The 14787-nt window shown below is 32.9% G+C and overlaps 1 protein-coding gene and 1 long non-coding RNA gene across 4 annotated transcripts in view; one reads left to right on the forward strand and one right to left on the reverse strand.

The window, feature by feature from the left end:
- The window catches only part of LOC111508193 (uncharacterized), a 102293-nt gene extending 95793 nt beyond the window's left edge, over positions 1-6500 (reverse strand). For 2 of the 3 annotated variants that reach the window (XM_074173275.1, XM_074173272.1), the window contains exon 1: positions 6343-6500. The gene's annotated coding sequence lies outside the window, so the exon portion shown is untranslated. Of the gene's footprint in view, positions 1-5986; positions 6094-6342 lie in introns of those variants that run through there. The other variant, XM_074173273.1, reaches the window with a different exon arrangement.
- LOC141481570 (uncharacterized) overlaps positions 6140-14787 on the forward strand; it is a 43206-nt gene continuing 34558 nt past the window's right edge. The window contains exon 1 of the long non-coding RNA XR_012465042.1: positions 6140-6255. This is a non-coding gene — a long non-coding RNA (uncharacterized lncRNA). The remainder of the gene's footprint in view (positions 6256-14787) is intronic.

Raw genomic sequence — 14787 nt, forward strand, 5'->3', positions numbered from 1 at the left:
ACTTTAATACGTATTTTTCTACCCTCAACACGGTTTTCCGTGACAACCATCCCGTAAATAATATTTTCTTGACATTTGCGATAAGGCGTGAGTTGGAACCAAATAACAGGTAATGAGTTGAAGGTAAATAACAGGAAATAGGGTTAAGGTTTATTGATAAATATTGAACGAAAACATGAAAACAAACTTATATGTAGATAGGGTTCGTGGAGAATATTAGCGTAAATATAATGTAAACATTCATGGTTACTGAAACATAGAGGATAAATTGGACATAAAAGCAGCTTTCAAAACAGTTGCTCTCTTGAACATGTTTTAGGAAACTCCAAAGAAAATAACGGATACTAAAAGTCTGAGATAAAAAAATGCTTTTTTTGAGCATTATCTAGAACACAAAGTATGTTGGTTAGGTTAAGCGAACTATCAAAATTAGTTTCAAAGAACATGCGTCTGGTGTCACTCAACACGGCTAGGAATAGAATATTAGTCAAAATTGTTGGTATATGTCACTAGATATCTGGATTTTTTCAATAGTCTCGTGTGACTCAATTAAATATCTTGGAGTATATTTTGATCAAAATTTGTCTTTTTCCAACCACATTAGATCGAAAGTAAGTGAAGTATTGAGAGTTTACGGCTTTATAGTTCGTAATTGTAGATCTTTTTCAAAGATATCTGATCTATTTACTCTTTTTATGTAGGCTACGTAAGGTCAAAATTAGAATACGTCTCTATTCTATGGTCTCCATTCTACAATTTATATAATACATTATTTGAAAAAGTTCAATGTCGTTTCCTAAAGTTCATTTACTTCAAATCTTATGGTATCTATCCTGATAGAGGTATTCCATATGAATCTCTTACCATAACATTCAATATTGAAAGTCTTGAATTATGCAAAAAACTTGCTGGAATAATTTTTCTATATAAATTACTGCACAACAATGTGGATGCTATGGAGGTGTTATCTCTTATAAACTTCTGTGTGCCTTAATCTTAATTATAAGCACCTCTATTACTTTTTCAACATACTTATTTAACCCTATAAATGTTTTTTAACTATTGGGTAATGAATGCTATCATTATTATTACCGTTATAATGTATTAAATCTTGTGGCTAAATGAATAACATTATTCCACAAAGATAACTGCATGATATGAACCGGCCTTGGATTTCATCTCCACTCTTGATTTTTCAGCAGTTTTTTTGAAAATTTTCTTGATAAACAGTACCAACGTAGATGATGACTGAGAATAATTCCACTGTTTGACAATTTTCGTATAGAATACTCGTGTTCAATAAACATTAGATAACGATTTATATGGTACGATATAGTCTAGCTCTAAAAATGAAGCGTAAAATTGTCTTATCAGTAGATAAAATAGCCAAATATGTTTGTGTATGTGTGTATGTACACGTCATTTTTTAATTATATCGAAATTATTTGCCCAAGTACCTCATTTCTTAAACTTTCAGCACCGAAAAGATGGAAAAAAGTGTTATGCCAATGGGAATATTATGGTCATTCGTACATTTATCAATTATACTTTATCAAGGATAATGTATTTTCAAATGAAAATTATTGGGCAAACAGAGAATACAATTTTAATTATTGATTATTTTTCAAATATAGCAGAATTATTATTTTTTTATTTTAGAAACAGTTACAAATTTTGGAAGCAATTTCATATATGTATTATTGAATATGAATATCGAAAGTTCAGTGTAATAGATATTGCACAATATTTATTATTGTTGCTTTCTCAAGTTCATTATTGCTGTTGAGAAATAATGATTCACTACCTTAATTTCAATAAGATTTGAATTTTAGATGGTGTACGTTATTGTACGTTCAGAGGAGAACTTAATTTTTTAATAATTAACATCCAACATTTCCAGTAAACTAAACGAGATAATTTTATTACGATTTTCGAAAGCATGTTGCTTGGTAATCCAAAAGCAAATGCTTGAGACAATTCAGTGAAATTGTGAGAATTTGTGTTGAAGCATGAGAAACGTATTGTAATTCGGACGGTCGGTAGCCGGGCGGTTCGACGTGGGTGCTTTGTTCACTCAGTCAATCGGCTGATGTGTGAGTCGATGGTTCAAGCCGCAGGTTAAACGCACGATTTTCACTTGCTATCGTCCAACCCGTGTTAGGAATCACACGTTAAAAGGTAAGACCTCGTTAGTCCTTAGCTCGCACAAGTTTAGACTTTTGAGGGTTGTCGTTCATAGGGGTGCGATAGCTGGTTAACGGAAAAACATATTTTAAAACATATTTTTTTAGATTTGAATACACAGTGAAACATTCTAGAAAACGATTTTCCATGGTACAAATGAGTAAAATATTAGTTTATATTCAAGTTTTTTTCTGATTTTGATCTAAAATCTTAATGACTATATCACTGGTACATTTTGGGTATCATGAATGCACATTAATTATTTCGGCAAACATTTTAATTTGTAACTAAAATATTCATGGAAAATCACCAACGCAACACATCAATCAGATTGTCAGTGGACCCTGATTCCCACTCAATGGAATATTTCATAAAGTTTCTTGCACGTTTTCTAAAAAAATCAGACATTTACTCATTGCGTGACTATTTAGGATGTGTCAACGGTGAATGTGAGCATTTTAAAAATAAAACGAGTGATTTTGTTTTTGGAACTATTTTCGAAGTTAATTATATTATCTATTTAAAATTTCACGGACACGAAGTACAAGTCCCAGTCTCGGGTATTTGTTATTTTTAAATTTCATGAGAATAATTACCGCGCATTTCTTAGAAGAACAAAGGTTGCGGTGTTGATTTATTCAATAACGCATATTATGAAACGTTCATCCATATCTAAATAGACGAGATTTAATGCAGCTAGAACACATTTTGAAATTCTAATCGGATCTAAGTAAGTTCTCAAAACAGACCACTCGAAATTATTTGTTAATTTTTGAGAACTGTGGTGCCAATAAAATAAAAGTTTGAACTGATTTAGAGTATTCCTGCTTAATGAGTCATCGAATGTAGTTTCAGGTACTCTCGGAATTATAACTGATCTTAACTGTGAAATTTATTAATTCAAATGTGAATTTCAAAACATTCACCTCATCCAGAGTCTCCGCACAACTACTCCCTGGCTAATACTACGACAGAAAATAAGTAACACTCCTAATGAACTCAGTAGGTGTCCAGTGAATAGATATAATTCAGTGTTCATTGTGGTATTAGCCAGGGAATGTTTCGAATTTCAACTTCGAAATGATAATTTTCTTGGTACGTACAGTCACCAAGCTATTTTGATTTCTCATCCCTCGGGAAATAATTGAACTAACAGAACAGAACTAAAATTATTGTTTTGAGATACTTTATAATTTAAAGGATGATGAGCAAATAAGAGAAGAATGTCAACAAGTATCAGTGAAACAAACAAAAGTGTAGATTATAAGTATACATGTCATCGTTTCGGATACAAAAAATAAAGTCTATTTTGAAAAACTACTAATAGCTCTTAGAATATGACAGAAATACTTTTTTCTCCTCAATTCGTTCAGTGGACATGTATTGATGGAATTCTGATCGAAGTTCTACATAACGCAATAAATAGGATGATAAGTATGAAATTCTCTAAAATGAATCCAAAATGTCTATATGAGTTTCTCGACGAAGACACAAAGAAAAGTGTTTGGAAGAAATTAAAAACATCAATCACTTTCAAATATTCTAATAGATATGGCAAAAACCTATCAAAACACATTTTACTCTCTTAACTAATGCCACGTCGAGCATTGAAGTAGAATATTAGAACTCTGTAGGAACTTCGAATGTCTGTTTTATAATCAAATGCCGTCGCGATAGCAGCCAGGAAAGAAGTGACGGGCATTTTTCAAATCCGAGTGTGTAGAATGGGCGATAGGAATTGATGTTTCGAATTGCATTCTGAATATGTCAAAGCTATTTTCCGAGTTTGTTGACCCCAGTCTGCAGGTTTTATGCCTGACGTTTCATCTAAGACTGCGGTAGACTTTATCGAAGGCGATGAGGCACCAGACAAAATGCTCGGGTTTTCCTCACAGTTGTATCTGCTGTGGGGACTATTCCTACCAAAAAACGTTGAAAGTAATTTCAGCACTCCTAAAAATGATTATTCTAGAAACGACCTGACTTTCCAGAACTTGAACGTAGGTAAATGTTTGGAATTTTGAATAATACGTAATTGCGCAGTTAGTATTCAAGAAATTTGCATTGATAACAATTCGTGAATAATTTACATGGTAATTTATGATGAATTGATAATTTTTTTTTATAAAAAAGTTACATTTTGCTATTTCAACGGGATTTCTTGTTTTTTTACTTCCATTAGATTTTTAACAATTTGATTTCCAATTGGTATGAATGATAATGGGTATGAATCTTATAAAATGATGGTTGAGGGTTGAATGTCACAAAGTGAAGATTAATTTAATAGTGACATTTTCAATAAAAGGAATAAATTCAAATATTTGATTACAAAAAAAAACAGCTGCATACCTGACATTATTTTTAACAGACACATTAAATGAATAATCAACTCACTTTGAATCATACTGACGTAAGTGGATCTTGAGGAGTTGACAGTAATAAGAAACATAAATGTACTCAAAAATCAATACAGGAAGATAATTAATTTTTGTCGAATTGTGACAAAAAAATCAAAGGCTTGTTGTAGTCCTTATTCCACACTAACGGGTATATTTTGAGACTCGTATCAGGACAGAGTTCTTTTGCATTTTCATATTATTTGAAAATGTGGGATATAATTGGAGATTATCACAGCCATCTCTAATAATTTCAATAATGTTTTTAATTAAAATATTCGGATTCTGAAACTTTTTTCCACACAAAAGTTATATGTAAAAACATGCGATGGGGATTGAAAGATGTTTAATCCATCGATGAGTACCTCTATGATTTTCATGTTGAATTATTTTTCTGGGACTTATGAAGAGGAACACACAGATGGATTCATTTGTTTTGTAACCACACTAGTTCATAATTTCATATCATAGCTTCGACGTTTAAAAGATAGTTCTGTGAAAATGAAAAGTGAATGTAATGCTTGAATTAATAATTGTATTAAACACTGCTTTAACCAATAACAGAGACCAATTCAAACTGCATTGAGAGGTATAAATTATCACATTGTTTTTTGTACGTCTATTTTTTATAGTTGTGTCATTTCCTCAATGAAAGAGATTAAATTTTCAATTTGATAAGAAATACACTTGCATTTGAAAAAGTAGGTCATATTCGCTTACTCAATTACCATCACCTTCCGGTGTAAAATTTGGTTGAAATTAGTTACTATCTATTATTAAATCTACTGAATACTTCCGAAAACACGAGGATTATTTATTTTGACGATTCTGTGAAATACAGATACACACATGATTTCTGGCTTCTATCTCAAGTCCTAACATATTGCCCTAGTGTAAATGAAGTAAACCATTTCAGGGCGACCAATCGAACACCGAATAATGTATCGCCGTATCAAAGTCGTGAATTATACGCAGATCTTCTGTATTCCACGAATGAGAAAATCGATCAGGGCAGCTTTATTTGACCTATTGCCAGATCATATCGTGCAATTCGGCAAAAAGGCTATTTCTGTTCGACGATCGAAATAAAACGAGGTAGGTATAGATTAAAACCTCGCCAAATTCCAGTAACTCAGCTCATTTCTCTCCCTTTTCCTTGATCAACCACTATATTTTGTAGGCAGATATATTAATCGATCGCTACGAGCTTTGGGATTTGGTACAGATATGATCTGACCTTTCTCGTGAATGGTTCGTGCCCCAGAATCGGGGGGATGTTCCCACCAAACCGTGTAGTAGTATCCTTGTTTTGGAGCAGAATAGTGAATCCTTTCCAACAATGAATTCTATGAGAAGGAATCGGGAAACGAAATATAACTTATTTTATATTACAGATGAATTTGTACCTTGACGTTTCTATCCAATGTTTTCAGGTGTCTTGTTTGATAGGTACTCCGTAGCACAGTTCACTGTCACTAGCTCACAGTAGATTAGATAATGATTGGTTTCGAGTAATTATATTTTTGGAAGCACTATATTCCGTATGTCTAGTAACGCCCCAATAAGCTACAGGGCACTTGGTGTGGGACTGGATACCTATTCGTTCCCCACCAACCTCTCACATATATTTTACTATATTTAGTTAAATCAGCTGAGCGGCATGTGATATTTTGCGGTAAGCATAACAATCTAGCTGCGCATAGATGACATATATATTTTTAGTTCGGTAATTGAGGAATTAATGATCGTGTAGAGTACTTACCAGAAGCGTATAAGACGATGTGAAAATATAACTTCTAAGTAATAAAAATAACCAAACTATACAATTAGATATAAAAGTAGAAAAATATAAAAGATGTGGACTAGTACGATCACTTCGTAGCACTCGCGTTCGCGCTTTGCGCTTACAATAACGACCGAAAGCTCAGTCGTCGATATATAACACGGTCCTCAGCTCTGACCGACGTCACGGGTGACGTCACTACGTGGTTGCCAAGGTAACGGTTTGTTTAGTAGCGCCTCCCGTTTTTCAGTTGCGTCATCAGTGCATTCTTATTGCCCCCGGGATGTGTGGGATCATTAAGATTTTTTAGGAAGGAAATTTGGTTTTGCGAGTCGGGGGAGTGATACTGATTTGAGGTCAGGTAGGTCATTTTTATGATGAGCGTCTTCGAAACAGGGCAGCTTTTCACTTGTTTGAAGGGTTGTAAGCGTGAATAATAGAAAGCTTTTTTTTTTGAGAGTATTATTTGGGGTGTAAAAGAAATTTTCAGAATTGTTGGCACGAAGACATAATAGCTTTTTTATTTTCACTACAATTTTTGAAAACTTTTTTGGTGTACTTGAAATGCCTCCCTCCCAAATGTAAGAAAAGTAAATATTTCCTAGCTTTCCTAGCTGCAGTACCGAAAAAAATTATGAAAAGTTTGAAATACACCTTTGATATGAAAAATGTAGCAATATAATATTGTAACAATGGTTCGGTCTCGCCCTTTGCACGGTAAACTTGAAGCAGTTTAAATTATTGCTGACGCAGGGCGTAATTATCACGAAGTAGAAAGAATATTCAATCAGGGATTTGCATTTGTTTCAGTAATGTATTTACTTTTTTTAATGGGACAGTAAATGAAGAAAATGCACATTACTAATCTGTAGTGAACCCACACGAATTATGGGAAGGGCATACACACACAATATCCATAAATTATAATTTTTTGGGCGGGTATTTTGGTTAACCACATTGAAGAACCAATACTTTCGAAGAAGAAACCGGACATCTGTATCTTGATATTCTGCAAAGTCCTATCAGGCCTGTGACTCATGAAATTGAACTCAAATGAGTTTTCAATTTGTGTGATGAGAGACTGATTCGAAATTGGCTGAATAACAACTGGTGGGTACACTGACGTCTTTCAGAATGGCCCACTAGATTATCTGATATAACGCTCACATATTTTTTGTTTGGATAAGTGAATTCTAAGGCATACGTTACATGAAACCATCCATTTCCTAACTCATAGTGGGAATAAGAAGGCTTGCGAAGAAATTGGTCCATAACTGAATTGTAGGAAATGTATTTGTGAGCACTCTTTATTATTAGAGTTCTGAATGAAATTTGTATTGTAATCATGATAGGTATTTATTGTTTTTTTTTTAAAGAAAATAAAAGCCCAGGAAGAGCTGGTCCGAATTCAAAAAGTAAAAAAGTTGTGGTCTGCGAAAAGCCGAGATCTTATGAGCGATGTAAAATCGACTGCTTTGGATCATCCTGCACACTCTCGCAGACAGCGGCAATGTTTTCGACAGATCAGACGTTTCCTCGGCGTACCATTGGACTCAAATTTATCCACCACATTGCGAATAGTCCTCTCAGTAGGAGGATTATGATGACCGAGGGCGAAGCGCGCGGTCAATTCGAAAACCGTGAAAGATTAGGTGAGGAATTGAATGGAACTGACCGATACTTGATGAAAACCCATATCAAAACTTACTAATGAAATTTATTTTGATTTTCACTATGAAAGGTTTACAAAACGCGTTTACAAAACGTGTTTTGCTATACAATAACTTTTCCAAGCAGGATTTGATCAAGTACTCTTAGATTGAAACTGTTTCTATGTTTCTATGTTCTTTCGTGCATGTTTCAAATGTTCTTTCAGTCTGACCTATGTAAAACATCGTACTTGAACCAGAACACAATTTATACACCCCAGATGAATCTGGCACCAAACTGTCTGCTAAATATACGTGCTCAAGTTATTATTGGTTTTGAACACTACATTCACACCTTCATGTAGATATCAGTAAGTAACAGTAACCATAACAAATATCATCGATGAACACGATTTATTTTTATATTTTTCGTAAACCGTCTCATACGGTTATTATCATTCAGAGTTCTTCGACATATCCATATCACTACAAAATATCAGTATTCAACATCATGGTCCACAGACTAGTGAATGTTCCTTTGTCGGATGTGAGTTTCAGTACAAAACTGAATCTAATAAAACAGATTGCGATCAACAATGGTCTTGATAGCAATTTTATACAGTATCATCCCCAAAGTATGCGCCATATGGGAAACTTATTTATTGAGGGTTTTTCGACAAAAAGTTATTCTTGATAAAAATTTGTGCATCCCCTAAAACTAAACATGCACCAACAAAATACAGTACAACACACGTAATATACGAGGAGCCTTCAAATATTTGATTTTGTGACAAGAGTAAAGTACTCTTATTTTGGAAAATTTCGGGAAATGGAAAAGTTGTTCAGCATTGAAAAATACATCTAAATTTGAAGTCATGGCCATCTAAGTGAAGTTTCATTTTTTTACCCATTTTTTTTAATGACTATGAAAAAAAAAATTGCTAAAACAGCATCCTGTGTACAAATTACACAACTGTCCTGTTAACCACGGTCAACTTTTTTGAAAACGAAATTAATTTTCAAAGTTTGTGCTGCAAAGTTATTTTTATTTTTTGTTATCACCGAAAATTACTCAAAATTATACGGTATTGTAACAAAAATTTAATATTCAATAATATGAAATCACAAAACATCAAAATAATTTAGGTATTTCTGAACAAACTCATTGATTTCCTGGAGATTTTCTTGTCCAAAATAAGTGTTTTAAGTTGAATCTCCAGAAAATCAATGAGTTTGTTCCGAAATACCTATTTTATTTTGATGTTTTGTGATTTGATATTATTGAATATTGAGTTTTTACAATACAATTACAATAAGTTACAATACTGTATAATTTTGAGTAATTTTCGGTGTTAACAATAAATAAAAATAACTTTGCACCAAAAACTTTGAAAATAATTAACTTTTCAAATCAATTGGTCGTGGTTAACACCATAGTTGTGTAATTTGTAATATCACAGGCTTTTAAAATGAACCGTTGTGTACAGGATGCTGTATAGGACGGTTAATTTTTTCGTAGTCCCCTTTAAAAAAATGGGTAAAAATATAAAACTTCACTTAGATGGCCATGACTTCAAATCTGGATGTATTTTTTAATGCTGAACAACTTTTCTAAATAACATTTCCCGATATTTTTCAAAATAAGAGTACTTTACTCTTGTCACAAAATCAAATATTTGAAGGTTTCTCGTATATTACGTGTGTTGTAATGTATTTCGCTGGTGCATGTTTAGTTTTAAGAGATGTACAATTTTTTATCAAGAATATTTTTTTGTCGAAAAACCCTTAATAAATAAGTTTCCCATATGGTGCATATTTTGGGGATGACACTGTAGATTATTTACTCCTCAAAATACTATACAGTCAAGCCATAAAGGAAATTTACTCGAATCCATGAGACGAGGAAAAACATTACAGAATGGTAACAACTTGGTACTTTGGTCAATGGTACTTTGGTCAACTCAGTTTGAAAACTTCCAAAGTAAATTAAGTTCTGAATATAGCGGTCTAAATAAATAAAAATAACTTGCACGATTATATTGAAAATAACAGAGACAAGAGTTTCGTGTCAGATAGATCAGGATTGTAAAAATTGTCTTGTAGTACGATGTTTTACATAGGTCAAAATGGAAGAACATTCAGAGCATGCAATAAAGAACATGGAAACCGTTTTCAAAATAAAAAAAGTCAATGTAGGTATGCTACTTACCCTCTTATAGAGAAAGATGAGTTCAGTCATGAATTCAGAACAACTAGAAGAAATGGAAATCAATAAGTACAAAAATCCTCAATGTCTAATGGACGATCAAATTAAGTTGAATATCTTTCCATTATATAATATGTTATCACCAGATAATCTTGCTTTGTCGCCCTAGAATAAATACTGTGTAATATAATAAATTGATCATTGACTTGTTTTTCATTTTACTATACAGCGTGACTCACGGTAGATGGTAAGTTAGACGTTTCTGGAAAACGCAAAGCATGATTTTTCTGAAAATTTCACCTCTCACATTTCCTTACCTGTTCTATCGATCTAAAATATTTTCATCATTGCGGCGTTGCCACTTCTATCAAAAAGTCCTAACAACTATATTTTTTTAACTAGAACACCCCGTTTATTAATACATTTTTGGAATTGCTCTAGTATTTTAATACTTTTTTGTTGGAAATGTCCTATACCTATCTCTATCTGCTTTCGAGATAAAAAATAGATTTTGCTAAATATGATCCGAAACATAGCCTTAATTGAATTTAAGTACATCAGTACTCTCAATTCATGAAAAGTTGATATTTTGATGATAGTTTGGACATACTCGAAATATTCAAATAACACCACGAAATCGACTCCATATCATACAGGGCGTTCTAAAATTACTATTATTTCCATTGTACATAAAAGTAGTCGAAAGTTCATTTTTTCTAATGAAACTCCCTGTATATTACTCGATAAATTGAAAGATGGTGAAAAATGCTTCAAGATGAAATACATGTTTCTATACCTAAATCGTCAAGTTTTCTTAATAAAGCCGTTTTTGTGGAAAAATAGTTATTCACGTTTTACCGACAAGTGTTGAAAGAGGCATTTTATTTTGTGAGTGGGGATTATTGCAAAACGAGCGTCAGCAAGTGGATCAAACTCACGAGCAAAATAAAATCATTTTCAACAAATGTATCATACAATTGTTTTTGTATAACGTTACTGCTGATAATAAAAAAATTATAAGGTCCATGGGATTTGAAGACACGATCTTTGGATTACAAGGCATATGTTACAACTACATACGCCAACTCACGTTATTTTAAGGAGGATTATTGGTTAGTCATGAAGGACTTTCTACAGTTGGACTGAATACTACTTCTTCATCGTCAGTAACTTCACAGGGATTTAATATTTCTAATAGCACGAACTGCATGTGTGAACTTTTCTAAATGATTTTTTGGTAGGTGTTCTGATTGAAGTGTTTCTATCAAAGAGATTTTCAATAACAGTTGTACAAAAAATAATTTCTAAAGAATTTGATTTCTAGGTAGCCGTGGAAATATCAAGCTTATGACAGTTTGGTGAAGTAATTGATAAATTGTTATTGACGGTGTTTCAAAAAATCGCAAATATTGATTATTCAAACGAAGTTCTTATGAAATTATTTATTATACACGGACAGTGTGATCAAATCATTGCCAGAACTTGTAGAAAATTCAACCAAATGTATCCTCAATTAACACCAATGAACGAGAGGAAGTTCGTAAGTTTACAAAATAATTTCCTTAACTATGGCTCCATGTTAAAAGCGCTTTCAACAACAACCAAAACCTGTTACTTCAAATGAGGACAATACTGTTAACGTTTTGGCATATTTTTATGCATATCCAAGCTTCCATTCGCAGTGCAGAAAAAGATTTAGGTGTATCACATGCTTCAGTACAACAAATTTTGAAAAATCACGGAATGCATCCGTATAAATTTACCAAAGTTCAAGCTCTAAAAGCAGAAGACTTCGAACGTAGAATGCATTTTTGTGAATCCCTTTTGATTCATACACAGGAAGATCGGGAATTTTTGTCAAAAATAATTTGGAGCGACGAATCAAAATTTGCGAGGGATGGTATTTTCAATAGAAGGAATAAACATTTTTGGGCTGATCATAATCCTCATGTTACAAAAGAAATGGGTTTTCAAAAAAAATTTGACCTGAATGTTTTCTGTATTCTGAAGAACAATAAAATTAGCTTTTTCATTTATGAAGACACACTGAATGCAGAGAGATATCTCCAAATATTAAGGACGACTGTAACCGATTTTCTTGAAAATTTGCCCTTAGAGGAATATAGGAATTCGTGGTTTCAACTGGACGGAGCGCCAGCTCATTCCACCCAGGAAGTATCCAGGAAACTTGACGAACTTTTTGACGATCGTTGGTTCAGGCGTTTAGGGCCGTGGGTTAGGCCACCAAGATCACCCGATCTCACGCCACTTGACTTTTTTATGGGATTGCGATGGCGAATAGTGCGGAGTATTGAAGATCTGGATTCCTAGGAAATTTAAAAAGCAACCACAAGTCGCGTACTAAAAAACATTTTGAAGTGTTCAGAATGTAATGGACAATATTTTCAGCATTTATTGTGAAAATGTGATATTTTGTTTACAATTTTGTTATTTTGAATCATCCTATTCTGTTATTGTCTGTACTTTCACATGTTTTAGCCCACAAAATCCTACTTTTTACCTAGAAATGACTGATTTTTGGTACAGTTGTTCCCTGGAAACTTTGGGCCACAGTTAAGGAAATTATTTTGTAACCGTACAAACTTCCTCTCGTTCATTGGTGTTAATTCAGGATGCATTTGGTTGAATTTTTCACACGTTCTGACAATGATTTGATCACTTTGTTCATGTGTATAATAAATAATTTCATAAGAACTTCGTTTGAATAATCGTTATTTGCATTCATTTTGGAAGATGATTCGAAACACCGTCGATAACTCTTTGTAAATTACTTATAAAAGTAACCGAACTGCTATAAGCTTGATAATTCCACCGCTACCTTAATCCAAATTCTAAAAAAAAAATAGTGTTTCTAGAAGAAGCGACTTTATTGAGAAAACTTGACGATTTAGGTATAGAGACATGATATATCATCTTGAAGCATTTTTCACCATCTTTCAATTTATCGAGTAATATACAGGGGGTTTCATTTGAAAAAATGAACTTTCGACTACTTTTATGCACAATGGAAATAATAGTAATTTTAGCACGCCCTGTATGATATGGAGTCGATTTCTTGGTGTTATTTGAATATTTCGAGTATGTCCAAACTATCATCAAAATATCAACTTTTCATGAATTGAAAGGTTATGGCTATATTTTGGACCATATTTAGCACAATTTATTTTTTATCTCGAAAACAGATAGAGATAGGTATAGGACATTATTAACAAAAAAGTATTAAAATACCAGAGCGATTCCAAAAATGTATTAACATACGGGATGTTCCATTAAAAAAAATAAAAGTTGCTAGGACATTTTGATGGAAGTGGCAACGCCGCAATGCTGAAAATATTTTAGATCGATAGAACAGGTAAGGAAATGTGAGAGGTGAAATTTTCAGAAAAATCATGCTTTACGTTTTCCAGAAACGTCTAACCTACAATCGACCGTGAGTCATGATGTAAATAAGTATGGTAAATAAGTATTTTTACCTGTGTTGTTAACCTGCTTTTACTAGTTAATGAAATGATTGTATTCGCTCTTTTCAGGTAGTCGAAGCTAGATTAGAAAATAAAACGTTTCAATCTAAAAGTAGTAATTCAAATACTGCTTGAGAAAATTATTGTATAGCAAAACACGTCTCGCGGTTTTGTAAACATTTTATAGTGATAATCAAAATAAATCTCACTGGTAAATTCAGATCAGAAAATTGTTGAATATAGTAGTTGAATACTAACAGCCGTTGCCATCATAATTGACTTTGTACGAGTAACTAAACATTTATTGTCATTCTTCATAAAACCGAGCGGAAATGCTCAACTGAAACTATATTCTGCTGGAGCCCGAGCAAAAGGTGGATATTTTTAATGCTGTAAATCTTTATGTTTCTAAAAATTGACCAAGTAATTTGAAAACAATTCAGACATTTCTGAATAAAAATAACAAACATGATTTAATGTGTCTCGTAAACTGCCAAATCCACTTCAGTAAATCATAAACAATCATAAAATCCGACAAAGATTATTCCTTGTATTTTCAATCCGGCAGAATTTGAAATAATTTTGGTTAACATTCTGATTTCACAACTTTTACTAAGGGATATGCGCTCAGAAAAGTATAATTTTTTTGCCGAATGCTATTCTGTTTTTAATAAAATTCAAGAAGCGAGGATTTCTTTTCGACTGATCGTATTTTCAGTAGACAGAATGGGAAAACAAATGAATATCTTATGGAAAGCGTTGGGGCTTTTAGAAAACTTTGGGAGGAGGCGGGCTTGATTTTGTTCGAAACCAATGACCTCTTAAGGAGACTGACAGTCCTAGTCTTCATACCGGAAAAGAGATGAAAAAATAACACAAAAATTCAGTGTATCAATAAGAAAAGGGCGGAAACACCTACTTTGTGATCTATTCTTTCCATATATTCTTTCTACCTAAAAAAGTAATTTAGCAAAATAATCTCGACTCATTAGTCTTTGAAATAATAGTCACATGTAATGTGACAGTTGAACGGCTCTTTGGACGGATACGATATTGATCTTTATGAAATATGATGTTTAAAATCTGT

This window comes from Leptinotarsa decemlineata, unplaced genomic scaffold (genome assembly GCF_025532065.1).
Source record: "Leptinotarsa decemlineata unplaced genomic scaffold, Ldec_3_MD MMD2_tig00000218_RagTag_RagTag, whole genome shotgun sequence".
NCBI lineage: Eukaryota > Metazoa > Arthropoda > Insecta > Coleoptera > Chrysomelidae > Leptinotarsa > Leptinotarsa decemlineata.